Source organism: Diplotaxodon limnothrissa, linkage group LG9 (assembly GCF_057381915.1).
Source record: "Diplotaxodon limnothrissa isolate DT_005_m linkage group LG9, D_limnothrissa_male_GT1.1, whole genome shotgun sequence".
Classification (NCBI taxonomy): Eukaryota; Metazoa; Chordata; class Actinopteri; order Cichliformes; family Cichlidae; genus Diplotaxodon; species Diplotaxodon limnothrissa.
The window spans coordinates 17,510,647-17,531,961 of NC_140604.1; the positions used below are offsets into that span (position 1 = coordinate 17,510,647).

The 21,315-nt window shown below is 40.6% G+C and overlaps 1 protein-coding gene across 2 annotated transcripts in view; it reads left to right on the forward strand.

Moving 5' to 3' along the window:
- The window catches only part of LOC146625394 (collagen alpha-1(XV) chain-like), a 65,578-nt gene that overhangs the window by 8,276 nt on the left and 35,987 nt on the right, over window positions 1–21,315 (forward strand). The gene's annotated exons all lie outside the window — the stretch shown is intronic.

Below are 21,315 nucleotides of genomic sequence, written 5' to 3' on the forward strand. Positions count from 1 at the left end.
CGCCATGAACATTAGCTATGTATCTTCCCTACTAGCTGAAATTTAGTTGTTGGTCTCTATCCTTTTGCTGCTTTTGGACTGTTGTGTCTTTAATATTCAGGCACATGTAGCCATGAAGCCAACAAGGAGGTACAAAAACTGTACGTTTTTATGTTTTGCAGATATAAGACCATGTGACATGAACTTGTTAGCCATTCTGGATGTGTGACAATCACAGTGACCATGTACGATCAAGTGAGAAAGACACCAGTCACACAGGCCTAGAGACTGGTCCTTAACCAGTTGACAACCACCGGTCATGTGGGAAAAATGAGTATTCCCAGTCCGGTTGTGATTTGTTGCTAGAGGTTGATGGCAGTCCTGGGAAAATAATTTCCAAAGCCCCAGGCCTACAGACAGCCAATCACCGAGGGAAAATGTGTATTCCCCAACTGGATGACTGAGAACCTTCACAGACATGTATTTCCCAACCAGATTGTGATTGCTTTGGTTGCTACCACTACTAAGCTATGTGCACATGACATCACACAAGAAACCCCAATATGGTAATGAGACCAAAGATGTCACTGTGGCTGTGTCTAGTTTTTATACAGTCTAAGCTGTGAACACACATATGCAATCAAAGTAGGTACTGTAGGACCCAACAAAGAAGTGTGTTAAATGTACTTTTTTTTTTAACTGTGGCCAAATCTTAAGTGACATCCTGGTTGACCATTCATGGGTTGTGCATCACTTCTGCTGTAGATGCTACAACTGGATTTCTTTGATTGGAAGGTAACTGAAAAAATATTAAGAAAAATCTTCTTTTATGAAAACCCCTGTTATTGAAGTACCTTTGAGAAAGTACCTTTGCTGTCTGTCCTTGAAGAGCTGTTTAATGGCAAAAGCCAGAGAAAAAAACTTGCTCGGCAGTAAGTACTGGAACATCACAGTAGTTAAGTATGGTTATAGCTATAAACAGATGTTGCTGAACCACAATACATTATGTGTTTGTGTATGTTGCATAAAGTATGACTCAGAATCTAAACCTGTAAGTCTTGCTGTGTTCGTGTAGGCAATGGGATGATGAAAGGCTGTCGTCAGAAGGGCTTAGAGGTGAATCAAAACTCCAATTAATGTCAATGTAATGTGGTCTGAATCGCCATGTTTATTTTTCTGGGAGAGGCCAGCTTCCTGGCTTTTGCACTACAGAAGGCCAATGGGTGAAAACATGGAATTTCTAACAGTATGGAAATTGTCCGTCAGGCCGGAAAGATACAGTCGAAACAAGCAGGTGTCTGTTCAGCTGTGTGGGGACGAGCGAGAAGGCATGCCCTGTCATAGTGCAAAGGAGCATCTGAGTCTGTGATGAAGTCATAGAGTGAACAACTGCATTGTGTCTCAAAAACATGCTTGCATGTGAGGATTGGGGGTGTCATTAATGTACCACAGTGCTTTTTCTGTATGGATAGCAATGAGAAAATTACTGGGTTTTTGTTTAGTAGTGCATACTTGCCTGTATAAGGGGATGTTGTTGTATAGGTATGTAGCACATTGTTACCGTGTGTGCTGCAGGAGGAGGGCATTTGTAATGACAGAGGAGTCATCAGTGAGGATAGATTTATGAGGCATCCTTTCCTTTCCAGTTTTCCTTTCCTTCGCTCTAAAAAAAGACCACCTTTACCCTCGAGCTTGTTTCCTGCTTTAAACCAGGATGATGATGTTAGTGAAGATAAGAATGTGTTGCTCATTCATTCTGAGCCAATTTGTTCCATCAGCCAAGGGGACTGAAGGTGGCACTTTAACATCGACTCTTTAACTAATCATCCGCAATTGTTGAAAAGGTAGTACGTTTCCGTTCACTCCAAAGTGACCGACATTTATCTGCTGCTGGGACCGCCTTCACTCTTCTGCAAAGGCTTCACGCAGGATTTTGGCTGCAGGGATCCTCTCTCATTCTGACACAAAAGAACAAAAGTAAAGTTGGGCTTTGATGATGGGCGATAAAGCATGATGCTGTTGCAATTCATCCCAAAGGTGTGTGATTGAAGTAGGGCTCTGTGCAAGCTATTGAATTCTTTCACACCAAATCATGCATTATCTCTGTGTTATGCAGGACGGAGGTATGGTATACATATGGTGTCTACATATGTTTGGTTGTGTAATCCAATTTGTTTTGCTTTTTTTCAATTTTTTCTTATCTTTGCTCACGCTTGGCAGACTTTAAGTAGGGTGTACTGAGTCACAGTTCAGCTGTTGTACTGGTATACTGTCCCAGCCTTGAACCTCCATGGTTCTTGCCTCCTGTCTAGCTGATAGATGGCTTGTGGTCATCAGCACAACAAAAAAAAAACAGACTTCAAAGAACTTCTCATGTTTAAACTCGTCACCGCAGAAACCTGAACTTTGAATACTTTAACTTTTCTTGCCTTGTTCTTGTGTTTACCCCATGTAAACACCACCTGCTTGATTCCTAAAAGGAAGCCTGCATGATGCCTTTTTTTGATGAATTTCACTGAAATTAGAGCAGGATGGGTGTTTCTATTTGCCACCCCGAAGTGTAACATTGTGAGATCAGTATAAACACAGGCAATGGTGAGAAGTCGTAGAAGAAGTATTTCCCGGAGAGAATCTGTAGGGAGGATCTCGATTATTTCACAGTGGGTGGTGGGATTAGCGGCGGTGTCTGTGTACACTCAGCTGGTCTGCAGCTGGGATGTTTGTGAGCACGCTGTCGATTCACTTCCTGAAAATCGCAACACAAACCTAGCTGATGGTTTGGTTTCAATTTACCTTCATTGTCTCACCTCCACTGGCAAGTAAACATCAACAAACATCTGTCTCAGTTTCAGGCCCTCTCTTCTTGAGTCTTTCATGCCATTTCTCTCTATTTGCTTTCTTTAACATGCAATCATCAACAATAATAAAAGAAATGGTCTGTGTCAGTTTCTCACTTTGGTTTGTGGTTTGCTCTCTGCTGCTGTTCTTGGTCTTAAGCTCTTATTAGCACTCCTAGTGCCTATGTTGGTGCACGTGCTACACTATTTCTTTCATGCCTCGCTAAAACCATAAGTATCTTTCCATCATTTTCCATCAAAAATAAATGAATAAATAAATAAGTGACAGTAAATCTGTTTTGTTGCAGCATATGAGGTGGTTTAAGAGCAGGCAAGATACAATGAACAATGGATATGCAAGCTTAAGGATCATTTCCACATTTACAAAGAAAAAGTGTTTGACTGGAGCTTGGTTGTGGGTTTTAAGTGGGCTACTTTAGAGGGCAGTAAACATAACCCCAAGCCTATGTGCTCTTACAAATCAAGTCAAACATCTAGAATCTGATTTCTTCAGTTGTTCCAGCTTTGACTGAAGTCTTGGGCTTGTAATGAGTCACATTTGTTTTGTACATCTCTGGCTGAAATGTATTGAACGATGGAATTTGTTTTTCTTGTATCCGGCATCATTTAAGCTCAAGGCGTGTCCACACTTATTGCGTTAGATTACCCATAATTCTGTAGCACAATGCTGCCCTCAGTTCTGAAACATTTAAGATGACCCCATTTTAGTCTGAGCAGAGAAGTGTTTGTTTGATTATTTCTTCACCAACTTATGTGTTTTAGATGTGTTTGTCCACTTTTGATAAAACTGCACTTCGTACTTGTATCACCACAGTTTGAAAATGAGAAATATCTTTTTTGCTGTCAAGCAAAGCAATCCAAAAGCTAACATGAATATGTTTGTTAACTAAAAGTAGTTCTATTTAGCCTTAAAGCTTTTTAGCTTTGCTATCACATTCTGATTATCCTCAGTGTTGGGTTAAGAGATAAAACACAAGGATACAGTCACATTTTCTTGTTATTTTAAACCAGTGGTTCTTAACCTTGTTGGAGGTACCGAACCCCACCAGTTTCATATGCGCAGTCACTGAACCCCTCTTTAGTGAAAAATAAAATATGATATTTTTCAAATTCAAGACATAGATATGTTTTTTACTGGTGCACAAAATGAGCCGTGCATGCGTGCCTGAGATCAACTCACCGAACCCCTAGGGTTCGATCGAACCCAGGTTCAGAACCACTGTTTTAAATATTTGTTGATTAAGTATGTAAAGGCAGTGGAACTCTATGCTGCTAAAGTTCCTAATTTTAGTAATTTAAGGTTGATTTTGATGTGAAAAACCAATCTTTAATAATTCTTTTGATTAAACCCTTTGCTAGTAGTATAGTAGCAAATAGGCTTGGACAGAAACTTCAAGTACTTCTCTAGGTGACTTTGGAGACGTTTGTTTTTCTTCTTCTTCAGGTCTTGGTTGAACAATGCTGTCATCACTCAATGCCTCAGGCAACATCAGACATCCCAGGCTGGTGCCCAGACCCCTAAAGCTTTCAACAGCTTCTTTTGACCAGAGCAGAAAGAAAAACATATCAATCTTCCAAAAAGGTTTCTAACTCAAGAGCAAGTTCAGCCCCAGAGAACAGTCTTGATGTTTTCACTGCACTTAATTGAAAATGTCTACCTTTTAACTATAATTGGCCAGGCTTTTAGATCAACAAGAAACCAGAGATGACAACTTAATTGGGGTCATGAGATTACTTATCAAATTTCGGGTCAGACAGAGCAGTTTTGTCAGTGCCATAAGCCGTCCATTGTGTCGCTCCCAAACATTTCAACAGCCTCTCATAGCAAAGTGTAGAGGAAAAACAGCAAAGCAGATCCGGCCGTTCCACATAAATTTAAGCAATCATTAGTTACTATGTTGTTCTTTGATTCTACAAAACAATGCCATTTCCTCGATGTTTCACCACCTTCTTTTGTATTTCATTCAATTTTAAGTCAGAACGGGCCACAACGCCCAAATGTGGGGTTTTATAGGCACAGTCACCATTTTGCAGAATACGTGGTGGATAATTTTTAAAGAGCAGTAAACTCAGTTTATATCGATACTGGAGCTGCTTTCACCATATTTTCATGAAATAATAAGCAGTGTTTTTCTGTTTACTCAGCATGAATAGTCACGGCATGAAGTAATCTTTCCACCCAAATGGACCTCCTTCTATTGTGACGTCTTTACCCATGAAAGCACAATGAAACTTGGGAATGTGGGGAAGTTACAGGCAATGGTTTTACTGGAAGGATCGTGGTTGTTAGCAGGATGTATTTGACAAGCAGAGCCTGAAATTAACTGCAACAGTGAAATGCTGGTAAATTGTGCCTGTGGTTTGTCAGGCAAACCTAGTGGTCTGTCTGGTCGGAAGTTACATAGTTTTTAACTAGATGATTCTATTATGTTGTAATTTTTAATCCGAATCAGCTGCACAGCTAGCATAAAGTTATTTTTCTGATTTCCTCTCATTCTGTAGAGATCGAGCAAATATGTCTTTCTCCAATGTTTCAAAGAGGAAGTAAAATCCTTCGCATTGTTCTGACTGAACTGTAATCAAAATCAAATTCTCCACTAACTTCTTTACTACTTTAGTTTTTAAATTTTCATTTATTGACCATTACAAATGTCAGTATCAATATGGCAAATTGCTGGCAAATTGGTTGATCCTGGCAAATTGCTAGTATGGCCCAATATTTCAGCCAAGCTGATGCGAGTCAGGCTTTACTAATGTTCATTCTTCTTGCTTTCCTCATTCCAAGGTCTAAAGTCTGGCAACTCATACTGAGTCCCTATCCTAATATATCAAGTCTTCTTTTGTGTACTTAAGGGTTACTTGACAATTCTATAGTTCATAGCAGGCAGAGAGAGATCACAGAACATTTTTTTAGGCTAGTCTTTCTCCTGGACCGTCATAGGGCATCAGAAATACATGATGGATTGTTTAGTCACAACTAAGTGATAAGAATGGATCTCAGTTGTTTCATACACCCTTTTATTATCACTGAGAGCTTTCTCATCAGATCAGGTCAAATCTGATCAGACTGGAAGAACTTAGATCATATTTACATCAAAGCATCTCATAAAAGCATCCCATAATAAGAGCTGCATAGTCATATAGCAGCAAATTCTTTGTGATTTCATATATTTCCAAACTATCCTGACAGGTATTTTGGATTTTCAACATTTGTTACCAATTTGGATGTAGCGTCAGTACAAGGCAGAGGGGCTGAAACCAATTTGCTTTACTAACCTATATTTATATACATTTCATGGAGTAAACTGCTCCATGAAAGACTGGAGCAGTTTGAAGGGCACTCAGAGTTGTCATCCTCTGCCAAGGCTAATGCCATATCCTGTTAGTTTTAAACAAAGCAATCTGGATCCACACCAAAATTAAACAGTTTCTTCCTTTGCCCATGTTCCACATCTCGAACAAATCTCATGAATTATGGTTCATTAGTTTTTGCATAAGCTTGCTGACAAACAAAAGGCATTGAATACTTATTTTCACCTTCATTTTGCCTCGCACTTGGAATCTAGGGAGAAATACACCTGTGATTATTTATGGCAATGGCTGGCGGTAAAATCAAAACAAAGTTGACAACTTAATCTTCCAATATGTCAAACACTGACATTGCAAAGTCCCATTCCATGATGAATCGCAACATAAAGCCTGAAGTCTGAAGTTTTTTTCAAGACTCTGTATGTGCAAATCACACAACATCGTCATGCTGTCAGTTAGTCTTGGATGAGGAAGTCACGTCCAGGTCAGATGTTAGGATCAAAGACCTTGTCAGAGGGCCAGCAAGCACTTGCGGATTTTTCTAAGCTTTTAACAGCTATGTGCAACCTCCTCTGTTATAGAGTGACAGAGGAGGCCAGTTTCTAATTTTGGAAAGCTTTACACCCATGCAAAAGTACACACAGTTAGCACACACAGCTTTGCTGAACTAAGGCTCAGTTGTAACATTTGCTTTTGGATTAGGTTACATTAACAATAGCTCCATAAGTCAACTGGATTCATCTGGCAAGTCTAAGACTCTTTATTAGAGAGGTGAAATAGTTGTTTTAGGGACACAAACTTACATTTTGGGGATTTGATTTCCCTTTCAAGATAAAAAATTCCCCATATGGTATGGAAAGCTAGTCATTATAAATGTTTCACCAAATATTCATTATAAGATTTAAGTTTATTTGAAAAAAGAATATACGCTAATTTCATCTTATAAAATGCATTAGTCTTTCCATCTGTTGCATTAGCATCCACTATATTCTGTTAAAATCTGTCAGTTTTTTTCTTTTTCCCTCTTCTTCTTTTTTTATTGAGAGCTTATTGAGATACCAAAGGTCTCAGTGGATTTTCATGGACACACTGACAATATGGAACATAAAATGTGTCCAAAGCTATAGCCTTGGCTGTAAAAACGGAGCCAATGTATCCATCTTGCTGAGGATCAGCTGAAGCAGACGCAGTACAGGCTCTCGGGTATTTCAGGAGCTTGACTGATTTAGTGTAGCCACTGGTTGCACCTGCACTGCTGGGAAGGTGGTTATGAGTTTATTTTTACACAAAATCCCAAATCTGTGTACTCTTACATACAGTATCAGAGGTGAAGAAGAGCAGGCACCTGGGAAATAAGGGGAACAAAACTGCAAGATTGAAGCCTTATTTCCACACCTTTTACTCACATTTTATTCACTCTTTGTCTCATCCTGCCCTTTGCTTGATTTTTATTTTCAAACACAAGAAGATTGTCCTATCCTCTTCTCCGTCTTCTCACGGTCTCTTTTGCAGATCCATGTTAGATTTAGGGTAAATTATACCATCTGTCATTTCTAACCCTTGTTTGCAACAAACAAAATCTGTCTTCATACTGCATACAGTTGTCCTTAAAAAGACTCAGACACCCTTAACATTTAGGAGAAAAGTGGAGATACACTAAAAAAACAAGCCAATGAGCTCGACCTGCTTTTGACCTGACAAATGATGCTAACAGCTGCTGAGTGTTCTCGGTTATTGTAAGACACTGGGGTCAAGGATTGGGGTCACTTCCTCCCCAGGATGAACCTGGACTGCATTTTGACCCAATTTAGCAACTGTTGGGATGCAAAACAGCTGCATGGTTGTTTAATCTGAAACCTTTTTTTTGATCCACAGTGGATTTTTGGTGTGGTGCTTTCTACTGTAGACTTAAGAAGCGATCACTTAGCAACTGAGCAAAGAGGAAAGATCCACCTGAATAGCTCTGTCTGAGAGTTTGTTGCACAATTTAAAACATTGGTTACAAAGTAGTGGAATAATTGCAAATCCTCACATCAAACACAATAACTTAGAAAACTTTGCAGATGTCTGAGGGAGAGCTTAGCTCTTTGGTAATGCAGAGAGAAGGCATATGGGAACTCAGAACCACTCAGAAGCTAGAGAGAGACACTTGCATTCAGCCCTCCAAAAAGCAGTTTGTTCAAATTGATTGAAAAGAAGTTGTGGGGTTCACAAAGGAGTAGGCAGGACCTAACCTAAAAACTAGTCTGCATTTTTGATACAGCCTTCAGATGACAGTAAATGGCTGCAATATATAAACGTGGGTCTGCAAAGCTCTGCGTATAACCTACGAGCTATCTGTGTTGTACCATGCTAGGACCTTGAATTCACAAATAAACACCCTGAGACCAAGGTTTGTGGGTTGCTCACATACCCTCTTTCACAGATGCCCATTCATTTAGACAGGTTATACACTCCTGGCAGATGCTAAATCCAGCAGCACCCATGAACTCCAAAAATTATTTATTATTATTATCTATTTATTCTTTGTCATGTGCAAAGCCTTTTGCATGACAAACACTGTCTTTTTTGCCCTTGTTTGTATGACAAACAGGAACCTCTTAAGGGTTCTGCTGACTAAAACTGCAGCTCTGTAGGTCTGTGACTGGAGTGGAAATAACTGAATAAACACAAGGTCATCTGGGTCAGCTGGGATGGTCAAGAGTCTTTAAACTGTGACAGTCCACCGGCGCCGCTGGATACAGCCACACTTAAGTCAGTGAATGGACTCGACTGCAAGTGGATTGGCCGACGGCTCGTTCTTCAAACTGTAATCAACAACTCGCGCTGCAGAGCTAAAGCAGATGGTATCGCTCAGACCTCCCCACCCACCCCGACACCCTCCCTCTGCAGGAACACTTTGGATAAGCTACATGAGTGTCCCCTGTGTGATGAATACAAACCTTAGCCTGCCTACAGAGCCTTGGCCTTCATCCCTGGAAAACAAGGAAAAGGCTTCTTAAGGGATTTCTTTATGGCTTGAGGAGCTGATATGGATGAAGATGAAAAGGTCACAGGGCTGTGTTCAGTTGCAGATGTTGATCCTTCTGAGTTTACAGTATGTCTTACTCGGTAATTTCATCGCAGTCACTTAACCAGGAAGCATTTTTCCATTCCTTGTGTCCAATTCTTGCTTTTCTTTTCTGACAGGAGGTGAGACAAACCACAGCAATGGCAAAAGGCTGCAGGTGATTAAGTGGGAAAGAAGCCTTTTACCTTCTCTTTGGCTTCTTTGAACTGATGATCGATTGTCTCCATCTTATTCATTCTTATCACTGCCTGTCTTCTTTCGTATTTTTCTTTCTCCTGCTGTTGCTCCTTCATTCGCATTTCATTTGAGAAACAACTAATACATACTTCTCTCTGCTTTATTTATGGTGAAGTGATACTTCGCAAAGGTAATCCTTGCACCGAACAGTAGACAATCTGGGGGAAAGCTGCCAAAAATTGACACTTTATTTTATTATTTTGACACGTTGGTCAGAGTGCAGTTTCTACAGCTGGTTAAACACAGCTTGGGGTAAGCCGAAACAACATGCCATTTACACGGAGCCCCGTGATATCTGAACCCTGCAGACATCCGCTTTTAACATCACACTGTAGTTGCTCTAATTAACTTAAAGCCGATGTGAGTCCATTCCTACCACATTTTTTCTTGAAGCAAAGACAGGACAAGACAAAAGTTTAATACTGAGTCAAGCTTTCTTTGATTGCGGTGTTGCTGTGTGCTGCATCAATTTTTAATGAAGTCTAAATGCCTTCATGTCATTCAGGTGGATATCAATGCTGTGTGTGGAAAAAGCCAGATGAGGTTCTGTTGTATTTGGTCCTCCTGTCTCACTCCCAATATTGTGATAGGTTTTTATTTCTCATAGAATTTATTTGCCACCATGTGTTATCAGCATAAAATATCATTCCACCTATTGAGGATTTTTAATGATTCCGAGAGTTTTCTTAAATAAGCAACCTTAAAATTTGGCAAGACTGCTTGTCGGGAACATTATCTCTCTCCTGGCTGTTTTTGGCATTTTCAGTCAGACAAATATGTAAAGAGAGGGTAATGAATTTGACTGTTGTGAACAGTACTTGAATATCACTCGCACAAAGGCTTTTTTTTTTTTTTTTTTTTTTTTTTACATTGACTAAGGAGTCATAATCTTTTCTCTAGGAAGTTAAATTTGAACTTTTCCTGTCTTTTAAAACAAAAATGTGCCTCTCAACACAGCATGTAACCCTGGCGTTTCACTAAAAACTGACCTGACCTCGGGGGCTTTAAGTGAAAAAGTGAGGGAAGAATTCATGAAATATTTCACTTTACAAAGCTGATACTGTTCTCTTGCCAATGCTGCCAAGTTGGTGCCCCATGTTGAGATTTAAGATAAAAAAAACAACTCTGAAGCAGCAGGGAGGTGGCCGCAGTGTTTTTGCATGCATGTGTGTTACAGCTAGGACAGTGTGTACTTGGCACTGCTAACTTGACTGCACAACTATTTGTCTTTTGGCTCTCTTCAGCCCCGGATCTGCCAGCTTGTACAGACATGGAGAAAAAAGACCCTTATCAGTGACCCAGCTCCTGTCATGTCTTTTGACTTAAAAAGGGAACACTCCAGAGTCTTGAGTCACTGGTTCATACTCTGACCAAAACAGGTCCCGATCTGCAGGACACTCTCAATTCTTGTATTACAGAGTGAAATAGGTTTCTTAGCTTTCAACTCTAATGTTGGCAAATTTATCATTTTCATAGAAAAACAAGGTTTTTGAAGTCTAACATCTCGTGAATCGTGACCTTGTAAGCACATTCTGCTTTAACCTTCATAACCCCCCCTCCCGCTCCGAGATGCTTTACCCTGTTTTCATTAAGAAAGCACTGCATGCTCCTCTTCCACAGTCTTGTTTAGTCACACTTAGACCTTTTAACCTTTTGTAAAATATGCAGCAGTATTTCCACTAAACTCCACTTAAGCATCGGGCAGTCTGCAGCACAGCTTCTTCTGGACGGATGTTGATGTGATTTTTAATTATTGCCTCCTTTTGGGGAGACTAAAGGGCAAAAAATTTGCACTTTAGTTTCCGTAATGCATCCTAACAGTCAGCTATTTGTGTGCTTTGTGAATATTTAATGGATCCGGTGGTTACTTTGTAATGTGCATAACCCATTTGACTCAAGTCCACATCCTCTGCAGTTTTATGCTAATGCAAACAGTGTTCAAACTGAGCAATTTACGGGTGGCGCGTTGATCAAAGAGATGATCAAAAAACCTAAGTCAGTGCATCTTTAACAGCTTTCCGCTGTATACATTTAACATATATTAAGTGGGCCATAGTCCACAAAGACCACCGGCTGAGGAGAAGCTGGTCTGCCTCATTGCCCTGCTCCCCGAGATGAATTTTGGATGAAACACAAGAATGCGCTCCGCTCACTCCTCAGCGCCTTGAACGCCGACTCCAGACCTCACTTTACCAAACAGACATAAGGCTCCTGTTGTGTCCATGTGCAAAGTGTGGGCTTTTTAAAAAAAACTTGTTAAAACAAGATTTCAGTCTGGTAATGCATTCACTTTTGCAGCTTATTTTCTCATTTTAAACTCTGTGTAAAACTGAGGTGAGGTCCACAAACTGGACACTTTTCACCTGCACAGACAATTGTCTTTATAAAGCTTTCAGACAAGCAGAAAAGCATCATGGTGTGTAGTCTCTGTAATAACGAATCACAGCTTGGTGGTTTTATTACTGCAGATGGCATCAACGGGGTTCAGGGAGAATGTGTTGCCTAATTTTGCTGCGGTAGGTACAGCGAGTCATTTCTTGGATTGCAAATCTTTGTTCACTGGGAACAAAAACAACATTTTTCAAACAAAACTGCAACACTTTTCAGTTCATTTCAGGACTGCATTATACTAACTGTGGCTAGATAAACGTGTTAAAAAGAGTTGTCAGTTTTGCAATTGTTTGCTGTAGATTTTCAGATGAAGCTGCCGCTGCACTCAACAACAGTCATCATCACTGAAGAAACAAAACTGGTTCTAAAACACGGTGTTTCCAGTCTGTATTACTGTATGTGACAAAATCCACTTATCATTAGCTCTCCATGCAGCCTATTTCCCCCTGGCATTATTATATTATTTTTGACTACTGTAGAATTTCCTTGAAAACATTCCTGGTTTGGGGTTCATTGTCCTCTGCCGAATGAAATAATTGCACTTTCTTTTATTTATCCTTTAATGGCACAGTGTTGTGTTTGAATTTACTCGAAGGCCGGGGCCTTTCTGTGTGGTGTTTGTTTCCTCCCCATGTTTGCGTGGGTTCTGGCTTCCTCCCACAGTCCAAAAACATTCATGTTATGTTAATTAGCAATTCTGAATCAGTCAAAGGTGTGAATTTGAATGGTTATCTGTCTCTGTGTTAGTCCCTCAATAGACTGACGACCTGTCCAGGGAGTATCTCTTGCCCTATGACAGCTGGTATAGGCTCCATGATCCTGAATTGGATAAGCAGAAAAAAAACAGAAGGATGGATTCTCCTTTATCACTCATGGGAACTAGCAGCTTATGCCTGCATACCGAGACCGTTCAGACTGCACCAAAGTACCAGTGATGGCCGAAGCTCTGAGCAGGACTTATCTGAGGATGTGGGCAGAGGTTTTGTTTTAGATGCCAAGCCAAGAAGATAATGGGTCATGGAAAACTGATTTGTTATGAAATTCTGCACACAATATTTGGATATGATTACTGGTAACAATAAATTTGTGTAGGCAGGTCATTTTGTTTCTTCTCCAGCTGGATTACTGAAGTTTATTTCCTGCGCAGCTGCAACATGAGTACTTTGTGCATGTAATCAGCCACTGATAGGGAATTGCAGCTCGTTTACTCAATATCAGGCAACGCGTGTTGCATCCTGTTTCCTCTGTTATTTCAAAAGTTTCCAAAAATCTGAACAGGAAATTGCCTAATAATTTTGCTGTCCGATTCTCTCACTTGTCTGGTGGAGGCTGGCTCCACTGTACAGTCCTGTATGTTAATAAAAGTGATCAAATGGAGTCTTAATAAGGGAAGCAACGGTGTAAAGGTTTTTTCATATATAATTAAAATACCAGTAGATACGCACATGGCTCTTTTCCATGAGCGTGGATGCCACGATTTATTCCGATTCCTGTAAACCATCTGGTTCGTCTTACAAGCTGCTGAAATTTAAATGGCTGTAAAAGCTGTTTCCATTTTATAGGATAATCAGCTGTGCTGTTGATGTCCTTTTTTCAGGGGCTATTAGAGCATGAACTCATTGTTGGCTTTATTGTGGAAAATATCTTGCCACTTTGAGGACAGCTGGAGCAAACTGCTTGTCATCATAACTTGGAAAAAAGTCAAAACATTAAATATTACACATTTTCAATAGTTTATGTCGTGTGATTTCGTCTTTTGCAAAGGTTGGTAACTTTTGCAAAAGTCTCTTTAGATGAAGAAAACTCCCTGGTCATCCTGACATTTTGGGGGGCTGGGAACAAGCTCCTTTCATGCCTCTGCTGTACATTAAAGCTGTAAGAGGTAAATCCCCCCTTTGGAAACCGCGTTTGGCTGTGATGTCTGTTTGCCTTTCTGAATATATGAAGGACTCTATTGTAACTGTGCTCCCTCATGGTTTATCTAGGGGGAATTTACAGTGCTCTGTTGCAATCCTGACTTTATACCTGCAGTAATGTACAGAAGGAAAACGGGATTACAGAACACTGACACTGAAACACATTTCTTCGTTTTAGTGCATCAAACAAGATTCGGTTTGGCTCTACAATAGACAGAAACCAAGCCTATATCTTTGTGGCTAAATAGCATTTGAAAGACTTTTCCCAATATTTGGGTGAATCCAGACTTTAAACAGTAGGAGACATTTTCCCATACAAATCATAATCTTCACAGTATTGTCTCCATGTGTGGCTTGTGGTTCGGTTGCTGCAGCGAGGTGCTTGCAACACCGTGTAATCCGTTTCCCCTCTGGGATCAATAAATAAAGATGCATTATCGACCACAAGCTGTCTGTTTCGGATAAACCTCGTCTGAAATGCCGCACTGAATTGAACAAATCTGGTAGCTTGCTGACTTTGAGGCATTCTTTGTGCATTAGTCTGTTCCTGTGCACACAGGCCTCCTTTTTTCTGAGCATCACATTCCTAACATACAGGAGAGCCACACATGCAGGTGCTACTTCATTCCTGAGACATACGAACCTCACATTTCTCCTTAAACACGACAGCCACATGTCCACGACACGCTTATCACTTTCTACCTCATTCTTTGGAGTTATGTCTCATAAACCCACAAGAACATGAGCGTGTTATTCAAGGGATTTGAGGGAGAATGTGGAGGTCACAAAGTCTTTAAAAATAAATAATTCGAGCATGACAATTAGATTTGGTGGAATGAACAACAGGATGTGCCCTTTTTCGAGGATTACAAACATAAATGTTACAAAAAGCAAAGTGCAATGTCTAAAATCAAGAGAGACACGCTTCCACACACATGCAGGCTTATTCTCTGTGTCAGATGTTGATAAAGAGAGAAGGGTCTTTATTTCCAACACCACCCTAAACAAGATCTATTGACTCATTTCTGCTGCGTTTTTCTTAATAGTGACACTGACCTGGTCTCACACCTGGCAGTGCTGTGTAGTCTCAGAGATTTTGTATTTCTCACAGCATGGCTGACATCATTTAAAAGTTGTGATACTTTTGAATGAAAGGATGTGAGATGTGACTTTTTTTTTATCTAGCAAGACAGAGAGGGAAATCATGACTTAAAAGGTGGCCAAACCACACTTTATATTTGTGACAATGAGCGATGGATTAGCACTCAACCACCTTCCCAGTGAGCTCCTCCTCCCTCTGACAAGCTCCAGCTGTCTGTCTGGTGATAGTACTCCTTGTTGTGCTAGCAGCAGCATCAGTGAACTCAGTGTCGTGGTAACAGATCTGCACTTTTTTTCAGTCTTTGGTTAGAGTTGCCCTTCAGCTGCAGTAGGATTGGATAGCCAGAGAAAAACAAAGACCAGCTGATATCTAGGTTTTATCAAGGACCGCCACAACATCCCGAGCAGCCTGCTTGTAGGGAAACACAAGACGGGAACAACCAGAGCTAACTGGCTCTCATCAACATCTCATCGTTTCAAAATGAGATTGTAGGAAACTGATCGAGTTGTCTGAAACTAAATATAAATCCACTGCATGTGGGTGGTCTTCATTATATCTAGGAGGCCCAACCACTTGTAGTGTGGAAAAATAATGGAAATTCATGTTTATCTGGGAATTTTTTATACCCCTTTTCCGAATCAAACAGTTTTTAAGTAACTGTCAGAGTCCATAAAAAAGAAAGAGAGAATGTTTCTCTAGGGCCTGAATTTGATCCTTATATGTGACACTTTTTCAAAATGTTTTTTTAAATCTGAAAATCAGAATTCATTTGACTTTTATGTCACTCGCTTAACCGAACAGCCTTGCCAGGAGACTTATGTAGATAGATGTAGTTAAGTGCTCCTTCACATCCTTAAATTTTGGATGAAATCAGTTTCAGCAAAGCCAATCAGATCATGATCCAAAACCTCCTGGCTCTTCCCTCTGCATCCACACATACACCCATCCAGAAGAAGCAGCCATTGCTCCATAAAAAAGCCTTCATTAAAGGGCTGTCTTTCTCTATCCTCGTCCTCTCTGCCATGGCTTCTGCTGCACATCAACTGGAAACCTTCAGTGGCCTGTGTGTTTATGTCTGTACAACAGCATAAAGCAGGAGAAGTTGTCTTGTTGCTCATGTTGGTCAGTTCAGGACTGTGACTGGTTAACACTGGAATCTGACAATGACCACAAATCAACGTGAGCAGCAAAATCTGATCTGAGCATTAAATCAAACCCAAGCACTAAAGCTGGAAATATGACAAACAAACTTTTACAACAATTACCAGTCATGCATATCTGCAGTTGATTTCATATCTTTTGAATTAGCTGTCATTCACTTTAATATTTTTTTGGCTCTAGATTTTTTTTGTTGATGACAAAATTGTTAGCAGCTGTCTTCCTTTCATTTAGAGGAAAATCAGATATTTAATGTTTAAAACTCTGCTGGTGAGAGAGGACTCTCGCTGGGATTGTATGAGCCTTTCTCTGAGTAACAGTGCGACTCATTAAAGCTAAAAGGTGTGTGGAAAAGTGAAGGGTTAAAATGATTTCAAGGCGAGCTCGAGTCAGGGAGAGATGAGTGTTCTGTGAGATGTGTTGTGACTCCAAGCCACAGAGAAGTTGCTGTGTAACAGCAACGCCTTTCATCTCTAAGTGGTTGCATAAGGTTTGAGTATTTGTCATGGGATCATTGTGCTGAGAGAAGATTTTGTGCACATATATAATATGTGTCTGATCTGGTGAGGTTCCTGTCATAGCATGTGAAAAGATTTGAGTGGTTTGATTAGATTCTAAAGTCCTGGATCAGATGTGACAGCTCATTTCAAACCGTCGCAGACTAACTGACAGCTGATTAACTTTGACTGGCATCATTCAGACTGTATCCATCATCACCAAATTTTTGTGACTCCTAAGAAAATAAAAAGAACCATTTCAAGGTGCATCCACCCACCCACAATGTATTTTGTCAGTGTGAGAGTGTTCCAGTGTTTGCTGTTATTTGTCTAGCTGTGGGTGATGGAAGTGCCCTGACCCCATTATATTATAGAAGAGGTGTGAAAGTTGGCTTTAAGGGGATTTTTACATAATTATGAGAGTCTGTGTGTAAATGTGTGATTTATTAAACAGATGGCATCAGTTTAAGAAAAAAAGAAGCACAAAGCGTTACTTGGAGTGTTTCATTAACTTTTGCAGAGATCTGTGGTTTAATTTCATCAGTTTTTATTCAGATGGACTCCTATTTGCATATTTTGATTTCCATCCATCAGTCCATTTTCTTCCGCTTATCCAGTTCAGGGTCACAGGGGATAGAGAGGGCTGGAGTCTATCCTAGCTGCCGCAGGGTGACAGGCGGGGTTCATCGTGGACAGGTCACCTGCTTGTCACATGGCTAAGACAGAGAGACAGACAATCATTCACTCACCCACACTATGGCAAATTCATAATCACCAATTAACCTAACCCCATGCATATCATTGGACTGTGGGAGGAAGCCGGAGCAGCCGAACAAACCAATACAGACACAAGGAGAAGATGCAGACTCCACACAGAAAGGCCAGATGGTGGATTTGACCCAAGGAATTTCTTGCTGTGAGGCAACGGTGCTAACCACGGCGCCGCCATGCTGCCCCCATATTAAAATATCAAAATCTCCATGACATGACATGGATATTTGGATTCAAGCAGCAAATTCACTTAGGAGAAAAGACTATATTATTGTACTGTGTGCTTTCCTGATCGTATAAAATAAACTGCCACTAATAAATAGTTTTAACTTTGAAATACAGATTATACATTTGGTATGAAAACCAGCTATGGCCCCCTAACCATATTCCATCCTCTAATCTCGTACACACCAGAAACAATCACTGCGGACATGGACACGCTACCCACATGTGCACTCAAGTGATTTAGTAAAGCATTGCTCTATTTTGGGTCCAGTATGGCGAGGGCTTTTCTCTAATAAGAAGACTAGTTGCACAGATACATGTACGGTTGCCTTTATTTTCATTTTCAGCCTGTGGAATTTGTTACTCTCTTACTGATTATTATGAGTCCTGTGTCTTAAAACACAATTATGAGGAAGAAGTCACATGTCTTGTTATTTTTTGGTCTTTTTTTATTTCTTTTGCCACAGACATATTGCCACAATCATGCAATGCAACTAGCAACAGTAGTCCTCCATCTGCTCTGGAGATCTGCTGCAAGCATGCACCAACCAAAGCCTGTAGCAAGTGGAGCATATGTCTAATAGTTAGTTAACTTGTTTAAGATGGTGAAGTTGGAGTCACCCATGGACGAGTAGCTGGTTATTGATTTGTTACTTGTAAGTCAAGTTATAAGTTATGAAAGGATGGATGCAGTCCCTTTTTCCCCCCCCTTTCCAAACACACCACAAGGACATGTGCTGATTATCCCAGCTCCCATCCCAGATACAGTGGGTTCATTTATGCCTGCTCCACTGGTGGCATCACTGTTATGCACCAAAGCTCTGCACCATGAATACCAGCACTGCACACAGAACCTCCACATCAGCACTGGTGTAGGAGAAGAAGCCAAAATCCAGAACAAAGAAATCAGAATTCTTCAGTTTTTCCATGAAACTATTGAAACATTTCCCTGAATATAATCTGTGTCAGGTTGATATATCATTGAAATGGCAGAAAAATCTGACACAATCATACAGCTGCCTTGCAAGTATGGCTTGCGCCAGCGATGTGACATTGTTATCCAGGCCATAATTTTGTGGAAGATGCCAACATTTCTCATGAGTTTGAAGTCACTCTTAAAGACACTTTCTTCTATTCAGAGGCAGACTCATTCTCTGTCTTGCAGAGATAGCAGTGTTTGGATAGAGCGTTGCTCATTTGGACAGAAAGCAGACATGCAAACACAAGCTTCTCTGTAAACACACAGAAAAGATACACACACATCAAACACACACGTTTGATTACACATTCATTTCCTTGTGAAAGAACACTTTAGTTTTACAATACATGGCTACATTGGAGAGTTGTAATTCACACTGTTCCTCAGCCTCGCTTCCTCCACTTGATACAGTGATTTCTTTAGTATTGAAGCCTTTCCCATTCCTTCTGCCTTCTGCAGCTGCCGTTAGTCGAGCCATCTGTAGACGATTTTCAGTGTAATGAATTTTCTTCATATAGAAGAAAAGCATTTGCTTGTTGGTGGCATCCATCCATCTGTTCATCTGGATTCAAACCCAAGAACTTCTTATTGTGAGGCAATGGTGCTAAACACCACACCACTGTGCTGCCTCCTTACAATAACATGAAATCCTAAACTGGAAATATAATATAAAGTCTGTCACTTTATTACATTTAAACCCAGTTGTTTGGAAGCACTGTGAGCAAACAGTATCTTGTGAAATTAATAACATTTGCTTTTATTTTCATTTTCTTCCTAATTCCCTCCCTTTTTCTTAAGAAAAGGGAGTTCACCTGACTAAACCCAGTACTATTCCTCAGTGACTCAGTCATGTGGCACCACTGTAGTTCATTTATACACCTTGAAGTTATTACTGTGAATGCTAGCTAGCTTGAGGACTCGTACTGTATCTCCTGAGCCTTCCTCTGCTCTCATTCTCGTGCCCTGTTCCAGTACAGATGGTGCTCAGACTGAGCCAAAGCAGATTAGTCTGAGAAGAGTCACACCCTGACCAGAATTAGTCACAAGGTTCTCGCAGCTGACATCTTTTTTTGCTCTGGGATGTTTTAAATTTTCACTGCTCTACTTTCCTTATTCACAGATATGAATATTCCTTTGACACGATCAGCTGCCGGCTTACAAATGTGGCACTGGGATCATGCATGACCCAGTACAATCACAGGGTCCTGCTGCATCATGAGAACTAGAGCTAACACAGCGAGTGTAGTCACATTTCCATGGTGATCTGTCCAGCTGTCTGACCTAGTGGAGGAACATCTGCAGTGAAGTCACTCTCGGGCAAAAGACGCAGCGAGTGACAGGCAGCTCTGTGGGAATTTTGGCAGAAGTTCTTTGGCGAAGTTTAACCGCTGACAACAGAGAGAAGATATAGAGCAATGTTCACGTCTGGAGATGAAGCAGCCAACAATCCAGTCACTGATTTTCTGATTCCAAGGATCTTTTTGGAATAAGAAATTGGTCAAAGAATACTTGGAAAATATTTCTCAGTGCTTGTTTAAGCTTTCTTGAATTAAAATGTATCAGCTTAAAAATTACAGCTTCCCGAGTTAAAGTCCTCTTAACACGCTGTACACGCTGACATTGTTTAGTGAGTTGGGATGCACCAAACAATCTTACATTACAATGCAATCAGATTACTTAGATGCCTTTTGGCTTTGCTGGTGTAGGAATCTAGTAATGATAAAACTACAATGACATCATAGACTGTATATGAAAGATGGACATGGGGTGATATTTTGTTAGTCTTCTGGTTGCCTAATGACAACTCCAGTGTGCAATAATGACAAAGCAGGTTACATTTTAGGGCATGGCTTGGGATTTACATGTCACTATTGTATGAGAAATCGGCTAAGTTTTCCAATCTTCGACTCACACAAAGTCAAGAAAATCTGAAATGGCATATTTTGACTTTGTGTGAAGATAAAGATCTTTGAGGAAATGGTGGAAAAAAGAGGAGACCAACTTTTGTATCCCATTTCAGTAAAAGTAACTCTAACCTGGTAGTGAAATTACAGAGCTTGGCTGCAGTGGGCATTACACAGGAGATTGCCACAGTCTGTAGCAGTTTCAATCCAATTAATGAAGGAGGGGGAAGAAGTGTGCCTGGCCTCCAGCGGGGAGATTTACTGGCCACACACGGGCACGCACACATCATGCTTGTGGAAGACTTGATGCTTGCACTCGCTGTCTCGGCCTCTCTTTCTCTTTCCCCCCTCTTTTGTCTTTGCCGCTCCTCTGCACACAGACGTACACACGCCACACGGTACGTCTAATTTACAGGAGCTGCCACTGCACAGCATGTGTGTATTAGTTTTGCTTAATGCCTTCCAGATGCCCAAGCTCTATATCCCGTTGCCCATACGTACTGAAAGAACAGACGATTGTTCCTAGGGTCTTCCTACTAAAGAGAACCAGGTGTGGGGGAGACGGCCTGCACATTTGTGACAAAGGGAGAGCGTTGTGAGCGTTTGCTAAATAGGTTTTCATGTTATTTGGTGGGGAGGGGGGTTAGTCACCACACATTGTGGCAGAGTCCTGCATGCATGAATACTGTGCAGCTATGATAATGATGGTTAGGATGGAAGCTCCTTCTCAAACTTTATCGGTTATGTCTGACAAACTCCAAAATGTTTCAAGACAAACGTTAGAAGGCTTGAAACAGACGACTTTTCTGTACATCAATTATTATTTTTATACATTTATCTTTTCAGTGGTCTCGGCAGCCGAAAGATGACACTCGATGAGTGTAGCACACCTACACTCTCTGTCCACAGCTGTGGAATG